Source organism: Ursus arctos, chromosome X (genome assembly GCF_023065955.2).
Source record: "Ursus arctos isolate Adak ecotype North America chromosome X, UrsArc2.0, whole genome shotgun sequence".
Classification (NCBI taxonomy): Eukaryota; Metazoa; Chordata; class Mammalia; order Carnivora; family Ursidae; genus Ursus; species Ursus arctos.
Genome location: NC_079873.1, coordinates 94,030,128 through 94,052,737, shown reverse-complemented (window position 1 = coordinate 94,052,737; position 22,610 = coordinate 94,030,128). Strand labels below are relative to the sequence as shown.

Sequence of the window (22,610 nt, the reverse complement as noted above, 5' to 3'; positions counted from 1 at the left end):
CATCACTATCCTAAGAGATTTAACTACCAGGAGACCTCAGATGGAGTGGTGACTTGATACGGGTCATATTTTTCGTGCTCATTTAGAGTCTTACTTGCATGATCTGCATTAATTTCAGTATAAAAAGCTTAAGGCCAAACGTAGCATATGGTTTTAGGCTCTGCTGGATCTTGAAATTTGGATATCAGATCTTATTTTTCTACCAGGAAAAAAATATCAACAAGCCTTCCGCAATTCAAAATTGGAAACAAATTTTAGGAAAAAAGAAAAGTATAAAAGGATTAATTACCAAATTTTACATTTAGCTCCTTTATACCGTAAGCCTTTTCGTCTCAATATTTATTCTATTATTGCCAATTTCATCAATATGTACCCAGATAACAATCTAGATTTAATGAGATTGGGATGGGATTGGGGAAACAGTACATAAAAGAGGCTTAGGACATTCAAACTGATGTGTTGTCCCACATCTTATGCCACTTGCGCCCTTTTTTTTTTTTTTTTTTTAATTTTATTTATTTATTTGACAGAGAGAGACAGCCAGCGAGAGAGGGAACACAAGCAGGGGAGTGGGAGAGGAAGAAGCAGGCTCATAGCAGAGGAGCCTGATGTGGGGCTCGATCCCATAACGCTGGGATCACGCCCTGAGCCGAAGGCAGACGCTTAACCGCTGTGCCACCCAGGCGCCCCGCCACTTGTGCCCTTTATCATAGTCTTTCCATAATGATTATTTTTCCCTTATATTATTTTTTTTAAATTGTGGTAAAATTCAAACAACATAAAATTACCCATTTTAAAGTATACAATTCAGTGGCATTTAATACATTCACAGTGTTCTCCACCATCACTGCCATCGACTTTCAAAGCATATTCATCACCCAAAAATGAAACCCTTTATTCATTTAGTAGTCACTCCCCATCCCTCTCTTGGCAACCGCTAATGTGCTTTCTGTCTCCATGGGTTTGCCTGTTCTGGATATTTAATATTTAGGGAATCATACAATATGTGGCCTTTAGTGTCTGGCTTCTTTCACTTAGCATCATGTTTTCCAGGTTCATTCACTTTGTAACAACCATTAATACTTTATTCCTTTTTTGAGTTGAATAATATTCTGTTATATGAATATGCCACATTTTGTTTATCCATTTCTCAATTGATGGAAATTTGGGTTTTTTCTACCTTTTGGCTGTTGTGAATAGTGCTTCTATCTACATTTATGTACAATTATTTGTTTGAATCCCCATTTTTGAAAAATATTGTATTTATTTATTTGACAGAGACAGAGAGAGCGCATCAGTGGGGCGCAGCAGGCAGATGGAGAGGGAGAAGCAGACTCCCAGCTGAGCAGGGAGACTGATACCGGGCTCGAACCCAGGACCCTGGGATCATGACCTGAGCTGAAAGCAGACGTTTAATCGACTGAGCCACCCAGGTGCCCCTGAATACCGATTTTCAGTTCTTTCAGGTATATACGTAGAAGTGGAATTCCTGGGTCACAGGGTAATTCTCTGTTTAATTTTTTGAAGAACTGCCAAATACAGCAACTGCATCATTTTGCATTCCCATTAGTAATGTGTGAGTGTTCCAGTCTCTTCACATCCTCACCAACACTTATTATATTCCACTTTTTTCAGTAGTCTCTAAACCCAACGTGCGGCTCAAACTCACAACCCCAAGATCAAGAGTTGTACACTCCTCCAATTCAGCCACCCCCTCCATTTTTTTACTATAGCCATCCTAATGGGGATGAGGTATTATCTTGTGGTCTTGATTTGCATTTCCCTGATGACTGATGATACTGAGCATCTTTTCATGCTTGTTGGCCATTTGTACATATCCTTGGGAAAAAACATCTAATCGTTTGCCTATTTTTAATTTGGTGGTTTATCTTTTCATTGCTGAGTTGTAAGGGTTTTTTAAGTATTCTGGAAACTGACGTCTTACCAGAGACATGATTTGTAAATATTTTACCTCATTGTGTAGGGTGTCTTTTCAGTTTCTTAATAGTGTCCTTTGATGCACAAAAAGTTTGATTTTGATGAAATCCAATTTATGTAATTTTCCTTTTGTTGCTTCTGCTTTGGTGTCATATTGAAGAATTCATTGCCAAATCCCAGATCATGAATTTTTCCCTGTTTTCTCCTGAAGAGAAGGAGTTTTATAGTTTTATAACTCTTTCTCTCTCTATATATATATATGAGTTTTATATAACCATGTATAAATGAGAGTTTTATAATCTTAATTCTTACATATAAGTATTTTCTCCATTTTGAGTTAATTTTTGTATATGATGTGAGGTATGTTTCCAGTTTGATTCTTTTGCATATAGATATCTAGTTGTCCATCATTTCCTGAAGACATAATTATTTCCCAATTGAATGGGCTTGGCACCCTTAACCAAAATCAATCGACCATAGATGTATGGGTTGATTTCTGGTTTCTCACTTCTATTCCATTGATCTGTATGTCTATCCTTATGCCAGTACAATACTGTTTTGATTACTATAGCTTTTTTTTTTTTAAAGATTTTATTTATTCATTTGACAGAGATAGAGACAGCCAGTGAGAGAGGGAACACAAGCAGGGGGAGTGGGAGAGGAAGAAGCAGGCTCTCGGCAGAGGAGCCTGATGTGGGGCTCGATCCCAGAACACAAGGATCACGCCCTGAGCCGAAGGCAGATGCTTAACCACTGAGCCACCCAGGCGCCCCTGATTACTATAGCTTTGTAGTAAGTTTTGAAATTTAGAAATCTGGGTCCTACAACTTTTATTTTCTTTTTAAAGATTGTTTTGGCTATTTAGATTCCCTTAGAATTCCATATGATTTTTAGAATTCTTTTTCCTTGTATTTTTTGTTGAAAATTAGACATTCTGAATATTAGAATGTGACAACTTTGGAAATCACATTTTCTCCCCTCTCCTAGGTTTGTTGTTCCTGTTTCATTGAACAGAATACAAAGACCATACAATCCAGGTTTGCCTAGTTAGTGACTTTCTAAGCTATTTTTGTAATATCTGTATTCATTTTTTAAAAACTTCAGTATAAAAAAATGAAAATATAAAAGAATAAAATTTCAGCGTAGTTGACATACAATATGATACGAGTTTCAGGCATACAACACAGTGATTTGACAATTATATACATTATGAGATGCTCACCACGGTAAGTGTAATTATCACCTGTTTACCACACAAAGTTATTACGGTGTGATTGACTATATCCCCTATGCTGTACTTTTCATCTCCACGTACTTTTCATCTCATTTATTTTTAAGTAGACTCGACCCCCAGTGTAGGGCTTAAACCCATGACCCTGAGTTCAAGAGTCACATGCTCTACCAACTGAGCCAGCCAAGTGCCCTGACTCATTTCTTTTATAACTGGAAATTTGTAGCTCTTAATCCCCATTCACCTGTTTTGCCCATCCCTCAACCCCTCGCCTCTGGCAACCACCAATTTGTTCTCTGTATTTATGAGTCTGTTTCTGGTTTGTTTTGTTTTTTTGATTCCACATATAAGTAAAACCACATGGCAATTGTCTTTCTCTGTCTGACGTATTTCACTTAACATAATACCCTCTAGGTCCATCCATGTTGTTGCAGATGGCAAGATTTCATTCTTTTTTATGGTTGAGTAATATTCCTGTGTGTGTGTGTGTGTGTGTGTGTACCACATCTTCCTTACCCATATATCTATGGATGGACACTGAAATTGCTTCCATATCTTGGATATTGTAAATAATGCTGCAGTAAATAGAATACATATATCTTTTCAAATTAGTGTTTTATTTTCATTGGGTAGATACCCAGTAGTGGGATTACTGGTTGTATGGTATTTCTATTTTTAATTTTTTGAGGAATCTCCATACTGGTTTACGTAACAGCTGCACTCTTTGTCATGTATAGCCACTGAAGTCTATGTTCCATTAGCTTAGTGGCCAGCTAGTGTTTTGAAATACTTACCATCAATTCCTGGATTCAAAAATGAATAAAGATCAATAAAACAAGAAGGCAGCCTACTGAATGGGAGAAAGATAGTTGCAAATGATATATCTGATAAGGGGTTAATATCCAAAATTTAAAAGTAACTCATACAACTCAACACCAAAAAACCAATCAAATTAATAAATGAGCAGAGGACCTAATTAGACACTTTTCCAAAGCAGACGTACAGATGGCCAATAGAGACATGAAACATCAGTAATCATCAGGGAAATGCAAATCAAAACCACAATATCACCTCACGTCAGTCAGAATGGCTAGTAACAAAAAGACAAGAAATTAGATCGGAGAAAAGGGAATCCTTGAACGTTGTTGGTGGGAACATAAACTGGTGCAGCCCCTGTGGGAAACAGTGTGGCGGTTCCTCTAAAAATTAAAAATAGAACTACCGTACAGTCCAGTAATTGCACTACTGGATATTTAGCTGAAGAAAACAAAAACACTAATTTGAAAAAATGTATGCATCCTTACGTTTTTGGTTTTTGGTTTTTATATCTTATTTTTTAAAGGTTTTATATATTATTTAGTTGAGAGAGAGGGAGAGAGTGCGTACACGCGAGTACATGAGCTGGGAGAGGGAGAGGGAGAAGCAGACTCCCCGCTAAGCAGGGAGCTCGAAGCAGGGCTCGATCCCAGGACCCTGGGATCATGACCTGAGCCGAAGGCAGACGCTTAATGGTTTGAGCCACCCAGGCGCCCCACCTCTATGTTTATTGTAAGATATATGATATAGGCACTCCCATTTTTATTGTAGCATTATTTATAATAGCTAAGATATGGAAGTAACCTAAGTGTCCATCAATAGACGAATGGATAAAGAAGACGTGGCACACACTCACACACACACACACACACACAGACAACACAATATTACTGAGCCATGAGAAGAATGAAATCTTGCCATTTGCAATAACATGGATGGACCTAGAGAAAATTATGCTAAATTAAATAAGTCAGACATAGAAAGACAAATACTGTATGATTTCACTTATATGAGGAATCTTAAAAAACAAAACAAACAACACCGACACACGAAATAGAAACAGAACAAACTGGTGGTTGCCAGAGGGGAGGAAGATGGGAGGATGGACAAAATAGGTGAAGGGGGTTAAAGAGTACAAACTTCCAGTTACAAAACAAGTAATTCAGGGTGATGAAAAGTCCAGCATAGGGGATACAGGCAATATATTGCAGTAATTTTGTATGGTGACGTATGGTAACTACACTTACAGTGTTAAGCATGGCATAATGTATATAATGTTGAATCACTGTGTTGTACACCTGAAACTAATGTATTTTATGTCAACTATACATCAAAAAGTAAGATCTTAAAAGAAGAAGAAGAAGACATTATACTTTTCCTAGTGTTTGGAGATTGTGTCTGTATTACACACTCCTTCAATGCTTGGCCAGACTATGGACAACTCGGCCTTCTCTTTTACTTCCTGCTTACACAGAGCCTGAGAGCCATCCAGACGTGAAAGCTCGTGGTATTCTCAGCTGTTTCTGAGCATGTGTCTAGCACGTGGCCTTCTTGATTCCTCTGCATACATAAGACCTTTTCAAAGCCTTTTTTCTTCCACGTGTCCCTTTTCTGAATCGTGTGTTTCCCACCCTTCTCAGTTGTCTATTCCTTGTCCTGACTATTGTCTCTTGCCCCAGGACGCTGCGGCCAGTACTTGTGCCTTTAAATGCTTTGGCCAAAGGTACCCAGGAAGTGGCCTCAACCCTGGGTTCACTCCTTGTCAGACAAAACAAAGGCAAACCACTGTGCCAGTCCTTGAGGGAGCTGGCAGAGCGGAGAAGACCCAGAACCACAATTCTTTGAGAATAAAGTCCATACTTCTCCTTCTAGTACCAGGAGAGCTGCCTTCCCATCCTCAAGGCTACTACAGGCCTGGGGTCTGAAGGATAATAGGCAGACAATTCAAAACACCAAAGTGTTCCCTTACCACTGTTGGGGAGGAAAAATTTGCCTCTATACTTCCAAATTCTTCTGGGTAATCCAAGAGTTAAATTGACAGGAGACAGATTAACAGGAGAAAACCAACTTTAATTCATATGTATGGAGGCCTCAAAGATACAGGACCTAAGAAATGATGGAGGCGGGCACTGTTTATACTTGTTACATAAAGAAACAGTAAATCTGGGAGAAATTGGCAGGACAAAGAAAACTGATGTTTGGGAACTTCAATTAGTTAGGAATTCTAAACAAAATTTGGGCCGAGGTAGTAAGTTAGGAGAAGTTACAAGGTTTGTTTACATGGGCTTCTCAGGCCCTGAATTCCCTGTCCCTGATGTCAAAGATGTTTGTCTGCCTCCTGGTGCCTCCTCTGCACCCCCCCCCCCTGCAGGGAGGGTGCTTTTCACAGGGGAGATGTATTCCCTACTTTCTGGAGACAAAGGTGGATCGGAGTGTTGTTCCTACACTGGCTGTTTCTTTATTAACTTGAATTCAAAATAATCAGTATGGTGCTCTGGCTTGGCTTGGGGTGGCCCACCTTGAGCCCCAACACCACAAAGCAGCAGATTCTTTTTACACCAAGCCTTATCTGGTTGTTGTGAGTTTTTAGCTGCGTTCCAACATTCACCAAAAATTGATTCTGACAGCTTTTCCCAGCTCAGTTGCTTCGGGGGAGAGATGGAGCCCTGGAGTTCCCTACTCCACTGTTTTCCATTCTGTTAAAACTTTGACCTCTCCTTTATGGTCTCTTTTCCCTCTGTATATGAATATATTTAAATTTCTTTAATACTAAACAAAATTCCTCTTGACCTTGCATTCCCCAACATCCCTCCTTTACTTCTCAGAAAAAATTTTCTTCAAGGAGTAGTTTCTAATACCCTCCCTCAATGGTGACAAACAAAAATGTCTCCAGACATTCCCTAATGTCACCGGGGTGAAAACTCATTCCAGATTGAGATCCAGTGTATTAACTCAAATTCCGAACATATTTGGATTTAACCTGTTTTCACATGTACTTTTTAATTGTTTGGGGGGTTTTGTTTGGTTGGTCGGTTCTTGTTTTTGTTTGTGTTCTATAGCTCCATGAAATTTTATCCCATGTGTGAATGCATGGAACCATCGCCTCGATTAGGGTACAGGACTCTTCTCTCCATACGAAGAGACTCCTTGTTGTTATACAAACCATTTTCCTAAACAAGTGGCATAAAGGCGAAGAGCATGTGTATACTTCTACCTTTGTATAACAAATGGGAGACACAAGAACGTGTTTTTGTATTTAAATTTGCATAAACAATACGCTGGGTGATAAGTGGGCCTGTGTGGGGCACGGTATTTAAGCGATTCTTTTCATCGAATGTGTTATATTTGGGGATTTTTGAGCTATATCATTATGTTATCACTTCAAAGAATTAAAGATAGTAAATGAAACCAAATAAATGGTATGGTTTCCAACTAGCTTTTCAACAGGTGTTCAGGCCGTAAGAGCAGATGACATATTGAGGCACCTGGCTGGCTCAGTCTGCAGCACATGCAAGTCTTGATCTCGGGGTCACGAGTTCAAGCCCCACATTGGGTGTAGAACTTACAATAAATAAATAAATAAACAAACAAGCAAGCAAGCTACAATTTGGATGAACGTCAACAAAATTATTGAAAAGAAAAAAAGAGCAGATGACATAGTGACTGGACCACATCAGTCAGAGCTGCTATAAGAAAAGTAGAGACATGGAGCGCCTGGGTGGCTCAGTTGGTTAAGCGTCTGCCTTCAGCTCAGGTCATGATCCCTGGGTCCTGGGATCGAGTCCCATGTCAGGCTCTCTGTTCAGTGGGGAGTCTGCTTCTCCCTCTCCCTCTGCCCTTCTCTCGGCTCATGCTCCCTCTGCCTCTCTCTCTCTCAAGTAAATAAATAAAATCTTAAAAAAGAAAAAAGAAAAGTAGAGAGAAACAGTGTTCAGAATCAGTAGATTCAGAATTAGACTCGGTGATATCATCTCCATGGGAACACCTGTCTGATTTCTTCCTTTACCGAGACAGTTCCCTTAACAGTCAACTAAATCACGTCTGTGAAACACTTAATAAACACTATAGAGACTGTAGTACATGAAGCTTGTACACCTTTCCCTTAACAGCAAAACGTCATTGCCTCACCATCAGGATGGCACAATATAAATTATTACTCTAAACAGGAATACCACCTCCTTCCTTCCATAAACTCTGCCCAATATCATGAGGTCAGTGCAGATCACACAGCGCAGATGTTTTTAAGGTCATTATCAGATCAAAAGTTAGATTGCATAAAAAATCATGATAGATGATTTTGTTTTCTCACTTACATATACGGATGTCACCTGTGATGTTGATGGGTACAGATGGAGAAGTTACGCTTTTACAGATGTTACATGGTTCCATTTAAGGCTGGACATGAAACTATTTGAATTGACCACTACAATCTCCTTTTAATAAACATTTAAAAAATGGTTTTTCGTTGTGCCTGTGGTTGTTTCATGGTTGTGGTTGTTCCTGTTCTATTACATCGATGTTTAAGCTTGTATTATGTGTTAGATACCATACAGAATGCATGAAAGCTGAAAGTTCAATCTCAGTTCTCAAAGAATCCTAACGGAAAACTTAAACATTATGGGTTGCACACAGAAAGGGACTAGAAAGAAACAATACTTTTTGCTTTTCCTGTAACCCTCAGTGATCTACCTTTTATGAAGTATTAAGTGTTGAGCACAGTGATAGGTGCTTGAAATACATTATGTCTATAAGTTTACAAGCTTCAGTTGTGTTCTAGTTTTTCCTAAGTGATAAAGATGCATTGGTGGTTTTGGGTTTTTTTGTTTTTTTTTTTTTTTTTGGTCTTGTGTAATACTATTAAAGTAAGTAAAGAAAAACTTTTTTTTTTTTTAAACAATTTATTCAGGACAAGGACTCAATTTTTTTTTTAAAGATTTTATTTATTTATTCGACAGAGAGAGAGACAGCCAGCCAGAGAGGGAACACAAGCAGGGGGAGTGGGAGAGGAAGAAGCAGGCTCCTAGCGGAGGAGCCTGATGTGGGGCTCGATCCCATAACGCCGGGATCACGCCCTGAGCCAAAGGCAGACGCTTAACCGCTGTGCCACTCAGGCACCCCAAAGTAAGTAAAGAAAAACTTTGATTTTTTTCTTTTTCACGTTAATTTTTTTTTCTTTTTAAGTAGTCTCCGTGCCCAGCGTGGAGCCCAGCCCTGGGCCTGAACTCACGACCCTGAGACCTGAGCTGACACCAAGACTTGGACGCTTAAGGTACTGAGCCACCCAGGTACCCCTTCATCTTCATTTTTTAAGTAGTCTCTGTGCCCAATGTGGGGCTCAAACTCACAACTCCGAGATCAAGAGCCCAAGCTCTACCGACTGAGCCAGCCAGGTACCCCTCATTTTAATTTCTAAAACCTGTAGCAATCTACAATCCTCTGCATTTATATTATACACTGTGTTAGGAAGGAAGATTTTTTTCTCTATCCTGGAAGATCCTTCTGGCTGGTCTAAGAATGAAATTGACATCAGATAGTTTAACAGAAGAAAATGAAATTCAATTATGTACATACAGGGAAGCCACATACACATGAGCGATTCCAAAGAGAGGCAAAATGAGGTATATAAGTCATGGGGGACTAAGTAGAAAGGGGATAGGGGTCTGGGGTTTTCAAAGGAAGGAAGATGAGTCACAGAAAGAATGGAAAGAGTAAATGTTTGGTAAACAAAATGTTTGCTGGACTATCCAGAAACAACAAAACATACCTTGCAAGATTTCTCCCTTGTCTGCCATATCTAGTTCATATTATATTATATTGATGTATGATAATAGCTCCCTTCCTCGAACAGTACCTCTATCTAACTTCTTTTAGGCAGTTAGCACGGAGGCAAAAAAGAAAAACTTATTAAGGCTTCTGTTTCTTAAAAATAACTACCTAAAATAATCCACATGCCAATGAGACACATGGCCGGGGGTGGGCATGGGGCAGAATTTGCTCCCCTGCGCCGCCAAACCTAGAACGGCAAAGAGAAAGTTCTTTTCCCTCCACTACAGTACTCTGAGTCAAGACGACGTCCTTTTCCCCGTGGGCCACTGTGGCAGGTAAAGGAGCCTCCAAGGCAGAGATGGCGGGCTGAGGCCAGGATCCTGAGCACACTTGGAACGCTCACGTCAGTGGACAGCGAGCCTGCCCCTGCCGCTGGCACACTTGGGTCCACCGTTGAAGACAACATCATTCTCGCCTCGCCCCAGAGGGATACCGAGACACCCCCCGCCCCCCGCCTCGGGCCGAGCTGGCTAGTGTTACTTGAAGTGACTAAAGGCAGAGAAGTTGACATTCCTGTCCCTCCCAGGAAGGAGGCGGCCATCCTCCGGAACAGGCGCCTCAAACCACCAGGCACGATGGGCTGCCCCACTGCCGCTTCTCTCCTGGCAGACACCTGGTGAGGACACTGCCCGGAAAGAAGGGAGAAGCTTCCAGTTCCGGGGGAGACAGATCAGAGAGGGTCCGCTGAGGAGGACTGCTGTGCTCCGGGGGAAGGCAGCGCGATCACCCTGACCGTGAGGAGGAAGACGTGCCCTCTGCTTTGCTGGTAAGCACCCGCACAGTAGTAAAGACGGGAAAGGTAAGACAGCAGTGCCAGCGCGGGCCTGGCTGTTCCCCCCAATGCGCACGTGTACACACACACACAGACCCAGGCCCAGGCTTTCCTCGAGGACCTGATCCAGGAGCCAAGTGGAAAGGGGCTGCGGGGCTCCACGGGGGAATGTGCTGGGGAGGCAGCTCCACTCTCGGGGGCTGGACTCCAACACCAGGCCGCCATAGTAGGAGAGACAAAAAGCGGCCTCACGATTAGTGTGGGAGGGGGGACTTGTCCCCACAGGAGGCTTTACCCTGCTTCACGTGGCCCTTGGTGACCGGGACATTCCGGTGCGGAGGGCTGCCCCACCGAAGGCAGGCCTCACGCCGACCCAGGCCGGCCCAATGCAGAGTGTCCGCCGAGGCCTCTCCCTTTCGGTCGCCTCACTTCCCCTCTCCCATCTTAGTATTTGGTCCTTCTGCTGCAGGAGCACGTGGGCGCAAAAAGCCAGTGTCTTGGAGCTCATTCTGGGGGGGACCCAGGTTTCCTGGAGGTCACATCTGCATCAGCATAGCCAAAGCACAAAGCGGCCGACTGAGGTAGAGGCTGACGCTAGTTCCCTGTTTCCAGCCCTGGTTTCGTAAAACAGCTCTTCCCGTGTGTGCAAATAGACGGAGGGCTCCGTTCGTATTTTCTTTGGTGAAATACTGTATGAGCTCATACACATGGGGAACCTTCAAAGAAAAAAACAAAGCTCCTAGAGAAAATGATGAGATTTATGGTTACCAGAGGGGGTGGGGATGGGGAATTGGATGAAGGTGGTCAGAAGGTACAAATTTGCCCTTAAAAAAAATAAGTACTAGGGCACTGGGGTGGCTTCAGCTCAGGTGATGATCCCAGGGTCCTGGGTTCAAGCCCCACATCGGGCTCCCGGCTCAGTGGGGAGTCTGCTTCTCCCTCTCCCTCTGCCGCTCCCCCTGCTTGGGCTCACTCTCTCTCAAATAAATAAATAAAATATATTTTTTTAAAAAGTACTGGGGCACCTGGGTGGCTCAGTCATTAAGCGTCGGCCTTCAGCTCAGGTCATAATCCCAGTGTCCTGGGATTGAGCCCCACATCAGGCTCCCTGCTCAGCAGGGAGCCTCCTTCTCCCTCTCCAACTCCCCCCTGCTTGGGTTCCCTCTCTTGCTGTCTCTCTCTGTCAAATAAGTAAAAATAAAATCTCTAAAAAAAATAAGTACTGAGGTTATAATACACAACCTGCCTATAGGCCCCACTGCTGTAGGGTATTTATGGAAGCTGTAAGAGGGTCAATCCTAAGAGTTGTCACCACAAAGAAAAGAACATTTTCCTTTTTCTGTGTTTGTTTGTATCTCTAGGACACGATGATGGTAACTGAACTTACCGTGGTAATCATTTCACAGTAGGTGTGAGTCAGATGGTCATGCCGTACACCTCAAATGTATACAGGACTCTGCGTAACTCATGTCTTCATAAAACTGGGAAACATTTCTTTGAACATTCCAAGTGCTGTAGAGTTTGGAAATGGATGAGAACATTTTGTGTTTTTCCCCATTTGTGTCTTGTGGCTCCTTTTCCCTTCAGACCCCGACTGAGAGAGCACAGTGCAAGCCCGAGGAGGCCAACATCAACTCACCCAAACTTCAGGCTACCTGTTCCTCCGAGCTTGCTTTGCCTGCTCCACAAAGCAGAGAGGCGTGGGCCTGCCCAGCCCTGGCCACACCTGACTGAGCCCAGCCCCTGGTCTGGGGGCCTGCTTTCTTGGCTGCCTGTCTGGCCTCCCCAGCTCCACTCCTGCAGCCCCTTTCCGTCCCATAAATTACACTCTCCATGACTCAAAGCTAATAAACCCACCCGAGTTTTCTTTTTCTCTCTTTCTCATTCTCTTTTTAAAAGATTTATTTATTTATTGAGAAACAGGGAGAGAGAGCATGCACATTTGCACGGGGATTGAGCAGAGGGAGAGAGAGCAAATATGGAGCAGGCTCCCCGCTGATTGAGGAGCCCCATGCGGGGCTCCATCCCAGGACCCTGAGGTCATGACCTGAGCCAAAATCAAGAGTTGGTCACTTAACTGACTGAGCCACCGAGGGGCCCCTTTCTTTTTTCTTTTTCTTTCTTTTTTTTTCTTTTTAAAGATTTTATTTATTTGACAGAGAGAGACATAGCGAGAGAGGGAACACAAGCAGGGGGAGTGGGAGAGGGAGAAGCAGGCTCCCCACTGAGCAGGGAGCCCGATGTGGGGCTCCATCCCAGGACCCTGGGATCATGACCTGAGCCGCTTAAGGGCTGAGCCACCCAGGTGGCCCCAGGCGGCCCTTTTCTTATCTTTTTGTTGTTGTTGTTGTTATTTTCAAATTATCCTTTGCTACAATTTAGGCTTTTCTATGATTTTAGACAATCACCCCTTGATCTTGTTGAGCCACAAATTAGCTGGCACTGACTGAGCCAATGGAAAGTCTTTCGAATTACCACGTGAAAGAATCCAGCCTGAGGTTAGTCATCCCCCCCACTAGTGACAATTTCCGTACAATGTCTTCATAATAGGACCACAATAAGGAAGATCAAAATCTGAGGTGTTAGAAATGTCTCAATAGAAAACATTGACTAATGCATTTGGTAAAGAATTTTGAATGTGTGTGATATCCCCGAGGCATAATTAATTCTCACCTAACATTTCCACCTTTGTGAGGTGGGTGGAACTTTGTTGGAAATTGTTTTTGTAGTCTGTTTCCTGTAGTCTTCAAGGTACTTTTCGCTGTCTTAAGAATTAAATTGACGTGAGACAGATTAACAGGAGAATCGAAATTCCATATAGAGGGAGAACCCACATAAGCATGAGAGATTCCCAAGACAGTCAGGCAAAATGAGGTATAAATGTCTTTCTGGACTAAGGAGGAGGAGTTAGGAGTCCAGGGGCTTCAACGGGAAGGAGGACAATTCACAGGAAGAATAGAAGAGTAGGGGCGCCCGGGTGGCTCAGTCGTTAAGCGTCTGCCTTCGGCTCAGGGCGTGATCCCAGCGTTCTGGGATCGAGCCCCACATCAGGCTCCACCGCTGGGAGCCTGCTTCTTCCTCTCCCACTCCTCCTGCTTGTGTTCCCTCTCTTGCTGGCTGTCTCTCTCTGTCAAATGAATAAATAAAATCTTTAAAAATAAGAGTAAATGTTTGGTAAACAAATCTTTATGGATCATAGAGAAACAACAGGACAAAGAGAATTGTAACAGACTTTGCTAACTTCCTCCCTGTTGCCCCTAGTTCAGATTATAATGTAGTTGTCTATGGTGATCGCTCCCTTCCTGGATCTGGTCCTCTATCTAAATTCTTTTAGGCAGTTAGTGGGAAGGTCTTTTTTCCCCAGCCCTAAATTCCATATATTCTGTTCTATGTTTTTTTCCTAAAGTTTTTAAATTTTACATTTAAGTCCATGATGCATTTTGAGTTGATTGTTGCATAATATATGAGGTCTAGTTCAAGGTCAGTTTTTTTGCCTATGGATGTCCAATTGCTGCAGCATCATTTGTTTAAAAGTCTATCTTTCTGGGACACCTGGGTGGCTCAGTCGGTTAAGCAGCTGCCTTCAGCTCGGGGTCCTGGAATGGAGTCCCGTGTCAGGCTCCTTGCTCATCCGGGAGCCTGCTTCTCCCCCTGCTTGTGCTGGCTTTCTCTCTCTTTGACAATTAAATGGATAAAATCTTAAAAAAAAAAAAAAAAAAAAAAAAGGTCTGTCTATCCTCTATTGAATTGCTTTTGCAGCTTTGACAAAAATCATTTGAGCATATTTGTGTGGGACTGTGTTTGGGCTCTCAGTTCTGTTCTATTGATCTATGTTTCTTTCCTCCTGCCAATGCCACACTTTCTAAATTTCATTCAGTTTATTCATAATAAAACTTAACATCTGGTAGAATAATTCCACCCCTTTTCATTTTTTTCCCCAAATTCTTTTAGCTCTGGGGTGCCTGGCTTGCTTAGTTGGTAGAACTGCGACTCTTGAAATCAGGGTCATGAGTTCAAGCCACACATTGGGTGTGGAGCCTACTTAAGAAAAAAAGTTCTTTTAGCTCTTCTAGGTCAATTGCTTTTCCATATAAATTTTAGAATGTGCTAGCCTGTGTCTGCAACAAACATTGCTGGGATTTTTATAGGACTTCCACTAAATATACAGATCAATTTAGGGGAATTTGGGGGTTACTGTTTTACTTTCATGAGTCATTCATTCATTCATTCCCTGACCATTGTGGAAACTATGTGTTTGATAGTCTGGATTTTCTGTTATTTTCCCCTAAACATGTTATGGGTTGTCTTAGCAAGCAGTTACATTATGGACAGATTTTATCCTTTCTAGCACATGTCTGTTTCAGTTTTCCTTTTGTTTCTAGGGAGACTCTCTTGGTCCATGTATGTACTCTTTCATCCTAAAATGCGACCTTTCTGTGGTTTCACATCTTTTCACCTTCCAGTTGTTGCTCTGCCCCTGCACTCTTTGGATTTTAACCCCACATATGTACAATTTTAGAGTCTTTCAAGAATTTGAGAGAAGTTTATATGCACATTTGAGAACTCCCCGTGGAACCTCCCTTTCCTAGTGTATTCTCTACATTCATAGGCAATCTAGCACCGCTGAACGCTGTCCTCTGCCTGCAAAGGCCATAGAGACTGCAGCTTCCGCTCACTTTCTGGGGCCACATGCCATGCAGCCTGGGGGTTATTTCAAGGCAACGAACCTGCTAGATGTGGGAGTAACCTATAATGTTTCCCTTCTTCCAATGGCCTGATCCCCTTCAATTTCTACCCTTTAGGTCACTCTCCAATGCCTGCAAACAGTTTTTCATTTTTTGCCAGAATTTATCATTTTTTGGCACACAGGTTAGTTGGATATAACCTAGTCCACCATTATCCCCTTCGTTCTTTTATTCCTTGTTAATTTTAAATCACCAGATTTTTTAAGAAGTTGTCCTGTGGGAGGTATATTTTTATACATTTACCTAAAAAATTTTTTTCTAATCACAGTTGTTCTGCTGAAAAATATTTTAAATCTCCAGTGGATAATCCTCCTTTCCGTCCCAAATTAAATTGATCAGACCACTTCAGAGGAAGAAAGGATCAAATGCTTTTTTTTTTTTTAAGATTTTATTTATTTTGGGGCGCCTGGGTGGCACAGCGGTTAAGCGCCTGCCTTCGGCTCAGGGCGTGATCTCGGCGTTATGGGATCGAGCCCCACATCAGGCTCTTCAGCTATGAGCCTGCTTCTTCCTCTCCCACTCCCCCTGCTTGTGTTCCCTCTCTCGCTGGCTGTCTCTATCTCTGTCAAATAAATAAATAAAATCTTTAAAAAAAAAAAAGATTTTATTTATTTATTTGACAAAGGGAGAGCACAAGTAGGCAGAACAGTAGGCAGAGGGAGAGGGAAAACCAGGCTCCCCGCTGAGCAGGGAGCCCCACATGAGGCTTGATCCCAGGACCCTGTGATCACAACCTGAATCAAAGGCAGACACTTAACCAACTGAGCCACCCAGGCGTCCTAAGGATCAAATGCTTTATACTTTGATTGCTTAGACTTGAGAAATGTGAGCTTTCCCTCTGATGGTCAGACTCTTTTGGCGGCTTGTAATGGATGTAAGCACAATAGCAGTATTTTTTACCTTTCTATTTCTAATAATTATTGCAGAATATCTAGATGGACAGGCTGGCAGAGAATCAGAAACACTGCATTATTACTCCAGTTCTTTTTCCTCCCTAAGATGCATTTTATTATTTTTAACATTAATTTATTATTTTTAAAGATTTTATTTATTTATTTGAAAGAGGGAGAAAGCACAGAGGGAGAGGGAGAAGCAGACTCCCCATGGAGAAGGGAGCCCGATGATGCAGGGCTCAATCCCAGGACCCTGAGATCATGACCTGAGCCGAAGGCAGACGCTCAACCAACTGAGCCACCCAGGTGCCCCTTAATTTGTTTTTTTTAAGTAGGCTCCATGCCCAGCATGGAGCCCAAGGTGGGGCTTGAATTCATGACCCTGAGATCCAGACCTTAGCTGAGATGAGGAGTCAAACACTTAACCAACTGAGCCACCCAGGTGCCCCCTAAGAGGCATTTTAAAATAAAGCAAAGAAATGAAGAAAAATCCCTCATTGCTCTAGTTCTTATCTAAACTGTCCTAAATCTGCACTTGTAGAGTCTTTCAACCCTCTGTCTTGTTTTTATGGTGTTTCTTTCTTGTATCATTGGACTTTATGTGCTGTTGAGGCAGACGTTTCTAAGCAGAGGTATAAGATGATTAGTTCCTTCCGCAGCACAGTATGTCACAGAAGTGACGATATTTTAGAAGAGTTTCAGGAATAACTAGTAATTTTTCAAAGTTCTAAGTCAGGCATTGAAAGGAACATATTCTTTTTTTTTCCTCCAAACTTCCCAGTGTCCTTATTTCTCGGAGCTAATTGCTCTGTGCAAGCACTTAGGAAATCTACACAAAGAATACACATGTCTATGGCAGTCCTGTCGGCCTGGATGCAATTTCTTAAGGGACCTCTGCATACCTGAGCATTGTCTCCCCCTTTGAGCTCAAAGTCGGTGCTCAGGGAAACATGCAGAGAAGGACAGCCCCAGCCCCTCCCAAAAGGGGACATGTGGTGGAGGAGTGGCAGGCCCTGAAGAAGTCTGAAAGCAGACGCGCACGGCAGAGCTGTGCAGGATATGGTATGATTGTTGTTGTTGTTTTAAGATTTAATTTATGTATTTGACACAGAGAGAGACAGCCAGAGAGAGAGGGAACACAAGCAGGGGGAGTGGGACAGGAAGAAGCAGGCTTCCAGCGGAGGAGCCTGATGTGGGGCTCGATCCCAGGGACCTGGGATCACACCCTGAGCCGAAGGCAGACGCTTAACGACTGAGCCACCCAGGCGCCCCAAGATACGGTATGATTGTTGAATCTGATCCAAGTCGTCTTGGATTTGGATCAAAATCAGAAGAAGAAGTGCTTTCACAGAAGAGCGTACCCGAGTGCTAGCAGTTTCTGGGTCAAGCCCGGCAGCGAACACAGGTGCTTCTTGAGCTGTAGGCAGGTCTGCCGCAGGGCCGGTCCGAAAGACTACTTCGGATGCCAGATCGTGGATGACCAAGTTCACTGCCACAACTGCTCCAAGCCAAAGTGCCCTTTGGCGGCCACCTGGAATCAGGTAACCGCTTACCCGTCTCGAAGCTCACTTCCCAATTCCATTTCCCCACAGGAACCTGCTTCTTGAGAACTTCATTTAAGGAGCTTACCAGGAGGGACGCCCGGGTGGCTCAGTCGGTGAAGCATCTGCCTTTGGCTCAGGTCATGATCCCAGGGTCCCGCCATCGAGTCCCGCGTTGGGCTCCCTGCTCAGCAGAGAGCCTGCTTCTCCCTCTGCCTGTCGCTCCCCCTGCTTGCATGCTCTTTGACAAATAAATACATAAAATCTTTAAAAAGGGGGGGAGCTCACCAGGACATTCCCAGGTCTGGAGCCAGGCCTTGATCTATTCTCTTTCCGACAAGAATGTTGCTTGTGTCTCACTTTAGGGTTAAGCAGATTGAAACCCCCTCTTGCTGACCCTGAAATCAGCAGTCCTCAGCAGGGCAAGTGTTATTTTGTAATGCTGGCCATTTACCTTGTAAACCTGCTGAAGTCCCATCATCCTGGGGAATATTCCAGGCTTTCTTTTTGCGAGCTTGGTGTCTGCAGCCCACATCCTGTAGATGGGTTAATTTGGTTATTTATAGCATGTAAGCAAGGGACAGCCACACTTGGTTGGCTCTTGAAGTGAGAAGGTTTTACATAGTGAAGCACCTAAATTGGCCCAGAATCCAAAGGATTTCCTTGTGTGATAGCATCAGGGGCAGAACTGGAAGGGACGGCATCCAACCTGGTTGTGTGTTCTGCTTCCTTCCAGGTGGAAGAACTAGTGCAAGAGGAATCATTTGCATATTATGACCACGTTCTCCTCCAGTCCTCCTTGGACCCGATGGGAGTGTAGCGACTTGCTCCCGTCCAGGCGGCCAGCATGATGGAAGAGCCAAGCTCACCCTGGGAAAGGGTGTCCGCCACGGTTATGCCTTCTGTATTCTGTGCCGACCCACCTCCCTTCCAGTCCCTCCAGACAAGATGACCGTAGTATGCCAGGATGTGTGAACTTGACAAACCAGAAAAAGAAAGTCTCTTCATTTTAGTGCTTATTTCAACAGATGTTTAGGCTCTGGGCACCGTTCTAGGTTCTGGGAATAAACTGTCAAACAAAAGACACAAAAACCTCCGACTGCATGGAACGTGCCTCTACTGGTGGGGATGCAGGTGGTAAGCCAAGTAAATAAGGGTACGATGAGGTGCTAAGAGCTAGAGGGAAACAAATGGAGCAGGGACATGGTGTAAAATGTTTCCAGGAGAAGGGTAAGAGATGAAATTTTAGTGAGGGTGGGCAATTAAGAGCCCCTGGTGAATTTGTTCTGAGTGTAGGCCAGAAGAAAGTGAGAGAACAAGCCTTTACAGATATCTGGGGGGGGGGGGGGGTGGCGTAGGGCTTTCCAGGCAGAGGGAAGAGCTAGGTAATTTCTACCCCTGAGCATAGCATGGAGATCATGGGTAACAAACGAAGAACCCTATAAGCCACCTCGATGTTGCTTCCATGGCACAAATCTTTGCTCAGTCAATGAGCCCTTTAGCACAGTCCCCAGATCTAGGCTCAGAAGCCTCCCCAACACAGCATGTATGAATTCGCCACTGCTGCCGTAGCAAATGACCACAAACTTTGTCACTTAACACAAATTTCTCATCTCCCGGTTCTGTAGGCCAGCAGTCTAGGTAATAAGTAGCTTTGCTGGATCCTGTTTACAGTGTGACAGAGGTAAAGTCCTGGTGTGAGCAGGGCTGTCTTTCTTTCTGGAGACTTGGGGGATGAATTCACTGCTAAGGTCATGCAGGTTTTTAGCTAAATTCGTTTCTTGTAGTTTGGGGATTGAGGACCTCCTTTCCTGTTGTCTGTCAGCTGGAGGCAGTTTTTGCTTTTAGAAACCTTCTTCTCATGCTTTTTTTTGTTTTTTAAGATTTTTATTTATTTATTTGACAGAGATAGAGATAGCCAGCGAGAGAGGGAACACAAGCAGGGGGAGTGGGAGAGGAAGAAGCAGGCTCATAGTGGAGGAGCCTGATGTGGGGCTCGATCCCAGAACGCCGGGATCACGCCCAGAGCCGAAGGCAGACGCTTAACCGCTGTGCCACCCAGGCGCCCCTCTTCTCATGCTTTTTGTGCGGCCTTCCTTCCACAACAGCTGGTGGCGTCCCTCTCACAATCTGAATCTCCCCCACTGTTCCTTTTGCCACAAGTCTGTTGCCTGTAGTCAGGTGAAGTTCTCTGCTTTCTATTATAATTCTTTTTTTTTTTTTAAAGATTTTTATTTATTTGAGAGAGAGAGAGTGAAAGAGAAACAGAGAGCATAAGAAGGGGGAGGGTCAGAGGGAGAAGCAGACTCCTCTCTGAGCGGGGAGCCCGATGCAGGACTCAATCCTGAGACTCTGGGATCATGACCTGAGCTGAAGGCAGTCACTTAACCGACTGAGCCACCCAGGCACCCCAAACTCTCTGCTTTTAAGATCCTTGTGTGATTAGATTGGCCCCACCCAGCTAACCCAGGATAATCTCCCTATGTTAAGGTCCATAACCTTAATTATATCTGCCAAGTCCTTTTTTTTTTTTTTTTAAGATTTTATCTATTTATTTGAGAGAGAGCACGAGCTGGAGTGGAGGGGCAAGGGGCAGTGGGAGAGGGACAGGCAATCTCAAGCAGACTCCCTGCTGAGCACAGAGGCCAATACAGGGCTCCATCCCAGGACCCCAAGATCACGACCTGAGCTGAAGTCAGACCCTTAACCAACTGAGCCACCCAGACGCCCCTGCCAAGTCCTTTTTTGGTATATAACGTAACATATTCACAGGATACAGGGATTTGGGCATGGACATCTCTGGTCAACTATTCCATCTACCCCAAGACACTCCAGAGAGTGGCACTAGCAGGCATAGGAAGAGGGGATGAAACTTGTTTGCCTTCCCTGATCCAGATAATGACAGGGAATTCAGGCCTTTCACATCCATACAGCTAGACTTTGGCTCAGCCCATTGCACCTTGTGTGTTAGCTTTCTTTCCTCTTTTTTAAAGATCTTATTTATTTATTTATTTATTTATTTATTTATTTATTTATTTGACAGAGAGAGAGAGACAGGCAGCGAGAGAGGGAACACAAGCAGGGCAAGTGGGAGAGGAGGAAGCAGGCTTCCAACGGAGCAGGGAGCCCGATGCGGGGCTGGATCCCAAGACCCTGGGATCACGCCCTGAGCTGAAGGCAGATGCTTAACGACTGAGCCATGCAGGCGCCCGTGTGTGTTAGTTTTCTATTGCCATGTTAACAAGTTTCTATTTCCATGTTAACAAATTACCAGAAACGTAGCTGCTTAAACCAACTGAAATTTATTATATCATAGTTTCTTTGTGTCAGGAGTATGGGCATAGCTTTGCTAGGTCCCCTATTCAGGGTCTCACAGCCTGTCATCAAGGTGTCAGTCAGGCCATGTTTTTATCTGGAGTCTTGACTAAGGAAGCATCTACTCCCAAACTCATTTGAGTTGTTGGCAGAATTCATTTCCTTGTGGTTTTAGGACTAACGTCCCTATTTGTTAGCTGCCTATCTGCCAAAGGCCACTCTCAGCTTCTAGAAGCTGCCTGAAATTCCTTGCTGTGGGGCCCTCACCATAGGCAATCTCACATCATTGTAGCTTACTTTCTCAGAGCCAGCGAGGGAAGTTTCTCTCTCCAGTCCGCTAACATATGTAGTCTTTTTTTTTTTTTTAAGATTTTATTTATTTATTTGACAGAGATAGAGACAGCCAGCGAGAGAGGGAACACAGGCAGGGGGAGTGGGAGAGGAAGAAGCAGGCTCCCAGTGGAGGAGCCTGATGTGGGGCTCGATCCCAGAACTCCGGGATCACGCCCTGAGCCGAAGGCAGACGCTTAATGACTGAGCCACCCAGGCGCCCCGACACTAAATAAAATTTTTGTACCCAAAGTGTGTGAGGACTTCACTTTTCAAAGTGCTTTCATAACTGTTAATTTCACATTGGTTGTTCTGAACATCACACCCATTCAAAGTCAAATGGCTTACAAAACCAAACTGCGTGCACAAGTGTATACACACACACACACACACTCTTCTAATTTTGTTCTCAGACCTGCTTATCCTGGGATACAGCACCCCTGATGTGGGGCTCTGGAAATGTAGACATTTTTCTACTAACCTGAGTAGGTAAATCTTTTGGTGCATAAAAGAAAAATCTTAACATTTTCAATAGAGACAGAACGATGTTTGCTTTAAATTTTATTGCCCCTTGTGTTTGTGACTGAATTGAACCTAGTGATAAGTCCCTAATTACCTAACGGAGGAAATTCTCATTATATTTAATCATTTCATGACATGCTTCAGACCTTGTGCAGGGCTTGCCGCCAGGTGTTGATTGGGATTTAAAAAAAAATCATTAACCATTTTAAATTGCACATCTCAAATATAAGCAATTTTCAATGTTAGCATGAACATGTAACTACTACATTCCACTTTCAGCATCCATGTTTGCTTTGTACCTATTGCTTATCGGAAGGTTTGCTAATTACTTATGTCAGTCAAGTGCCTGCCTTCCGCTCAGGTCATGATCCGGAGGTCCTGGGATCGAGGCCTGCATGGGGCTCTCTGTTCATGGGGAGTCTGCTTCTCCCTCTCACTCTCCCTCTGTTCTCTCTCTGTGTCTCTCAAATAAATAAATAAATCAGTCTTAAAAAAAAAATAAGAAGGTTTGCTAATTATTTAGCTGAGGAACACTTGCTAATAAGTATTTTGTTTTACTAGCCACAGTAAATATTAAGCATGAAATAAAAGGTATTTATCATGCTTCCTGTCTATCTCAACCCTGCACGGGAAAAGGTAAGATTAGGTAATGGTTGTACTGGATCTCTTTGGAGAAGTGAG

The 22,610-nt window shown here is 43.5% G+C and overlaps 1 protein-coding gene and 1 long non-coding RNA gene across 3 annotated transcripts in view; one reads left to right on the top strand and one right to left on the bottom strand.

The window, feature by feature from the left end:
- Positions 1-2,136, top strand: part of LOC125281168 (NF-kappa-B-activating protein-like) — a 111,261-nt gene extending 109,125 nt beyond the window's left edge. Inside the window, exon 7 of the mRNA XM_057313932.1 lies at positions 1,279-2,136. The gene's annotated coding sequence lies outside the window, so the exon portion shown is untranslated. The remainder of the gene's footprint in view (positions 1-1,278) is intronic.
- Positions 1-22,610, bottom strand: part of LOC125281835 (uncharacterized) — a 358,739-nt gene that overhangs the window by 278,228 nt on the left and 57,901 nt on the right. The gene's annotated exons all lie outside the window — the stretch shown is intronic.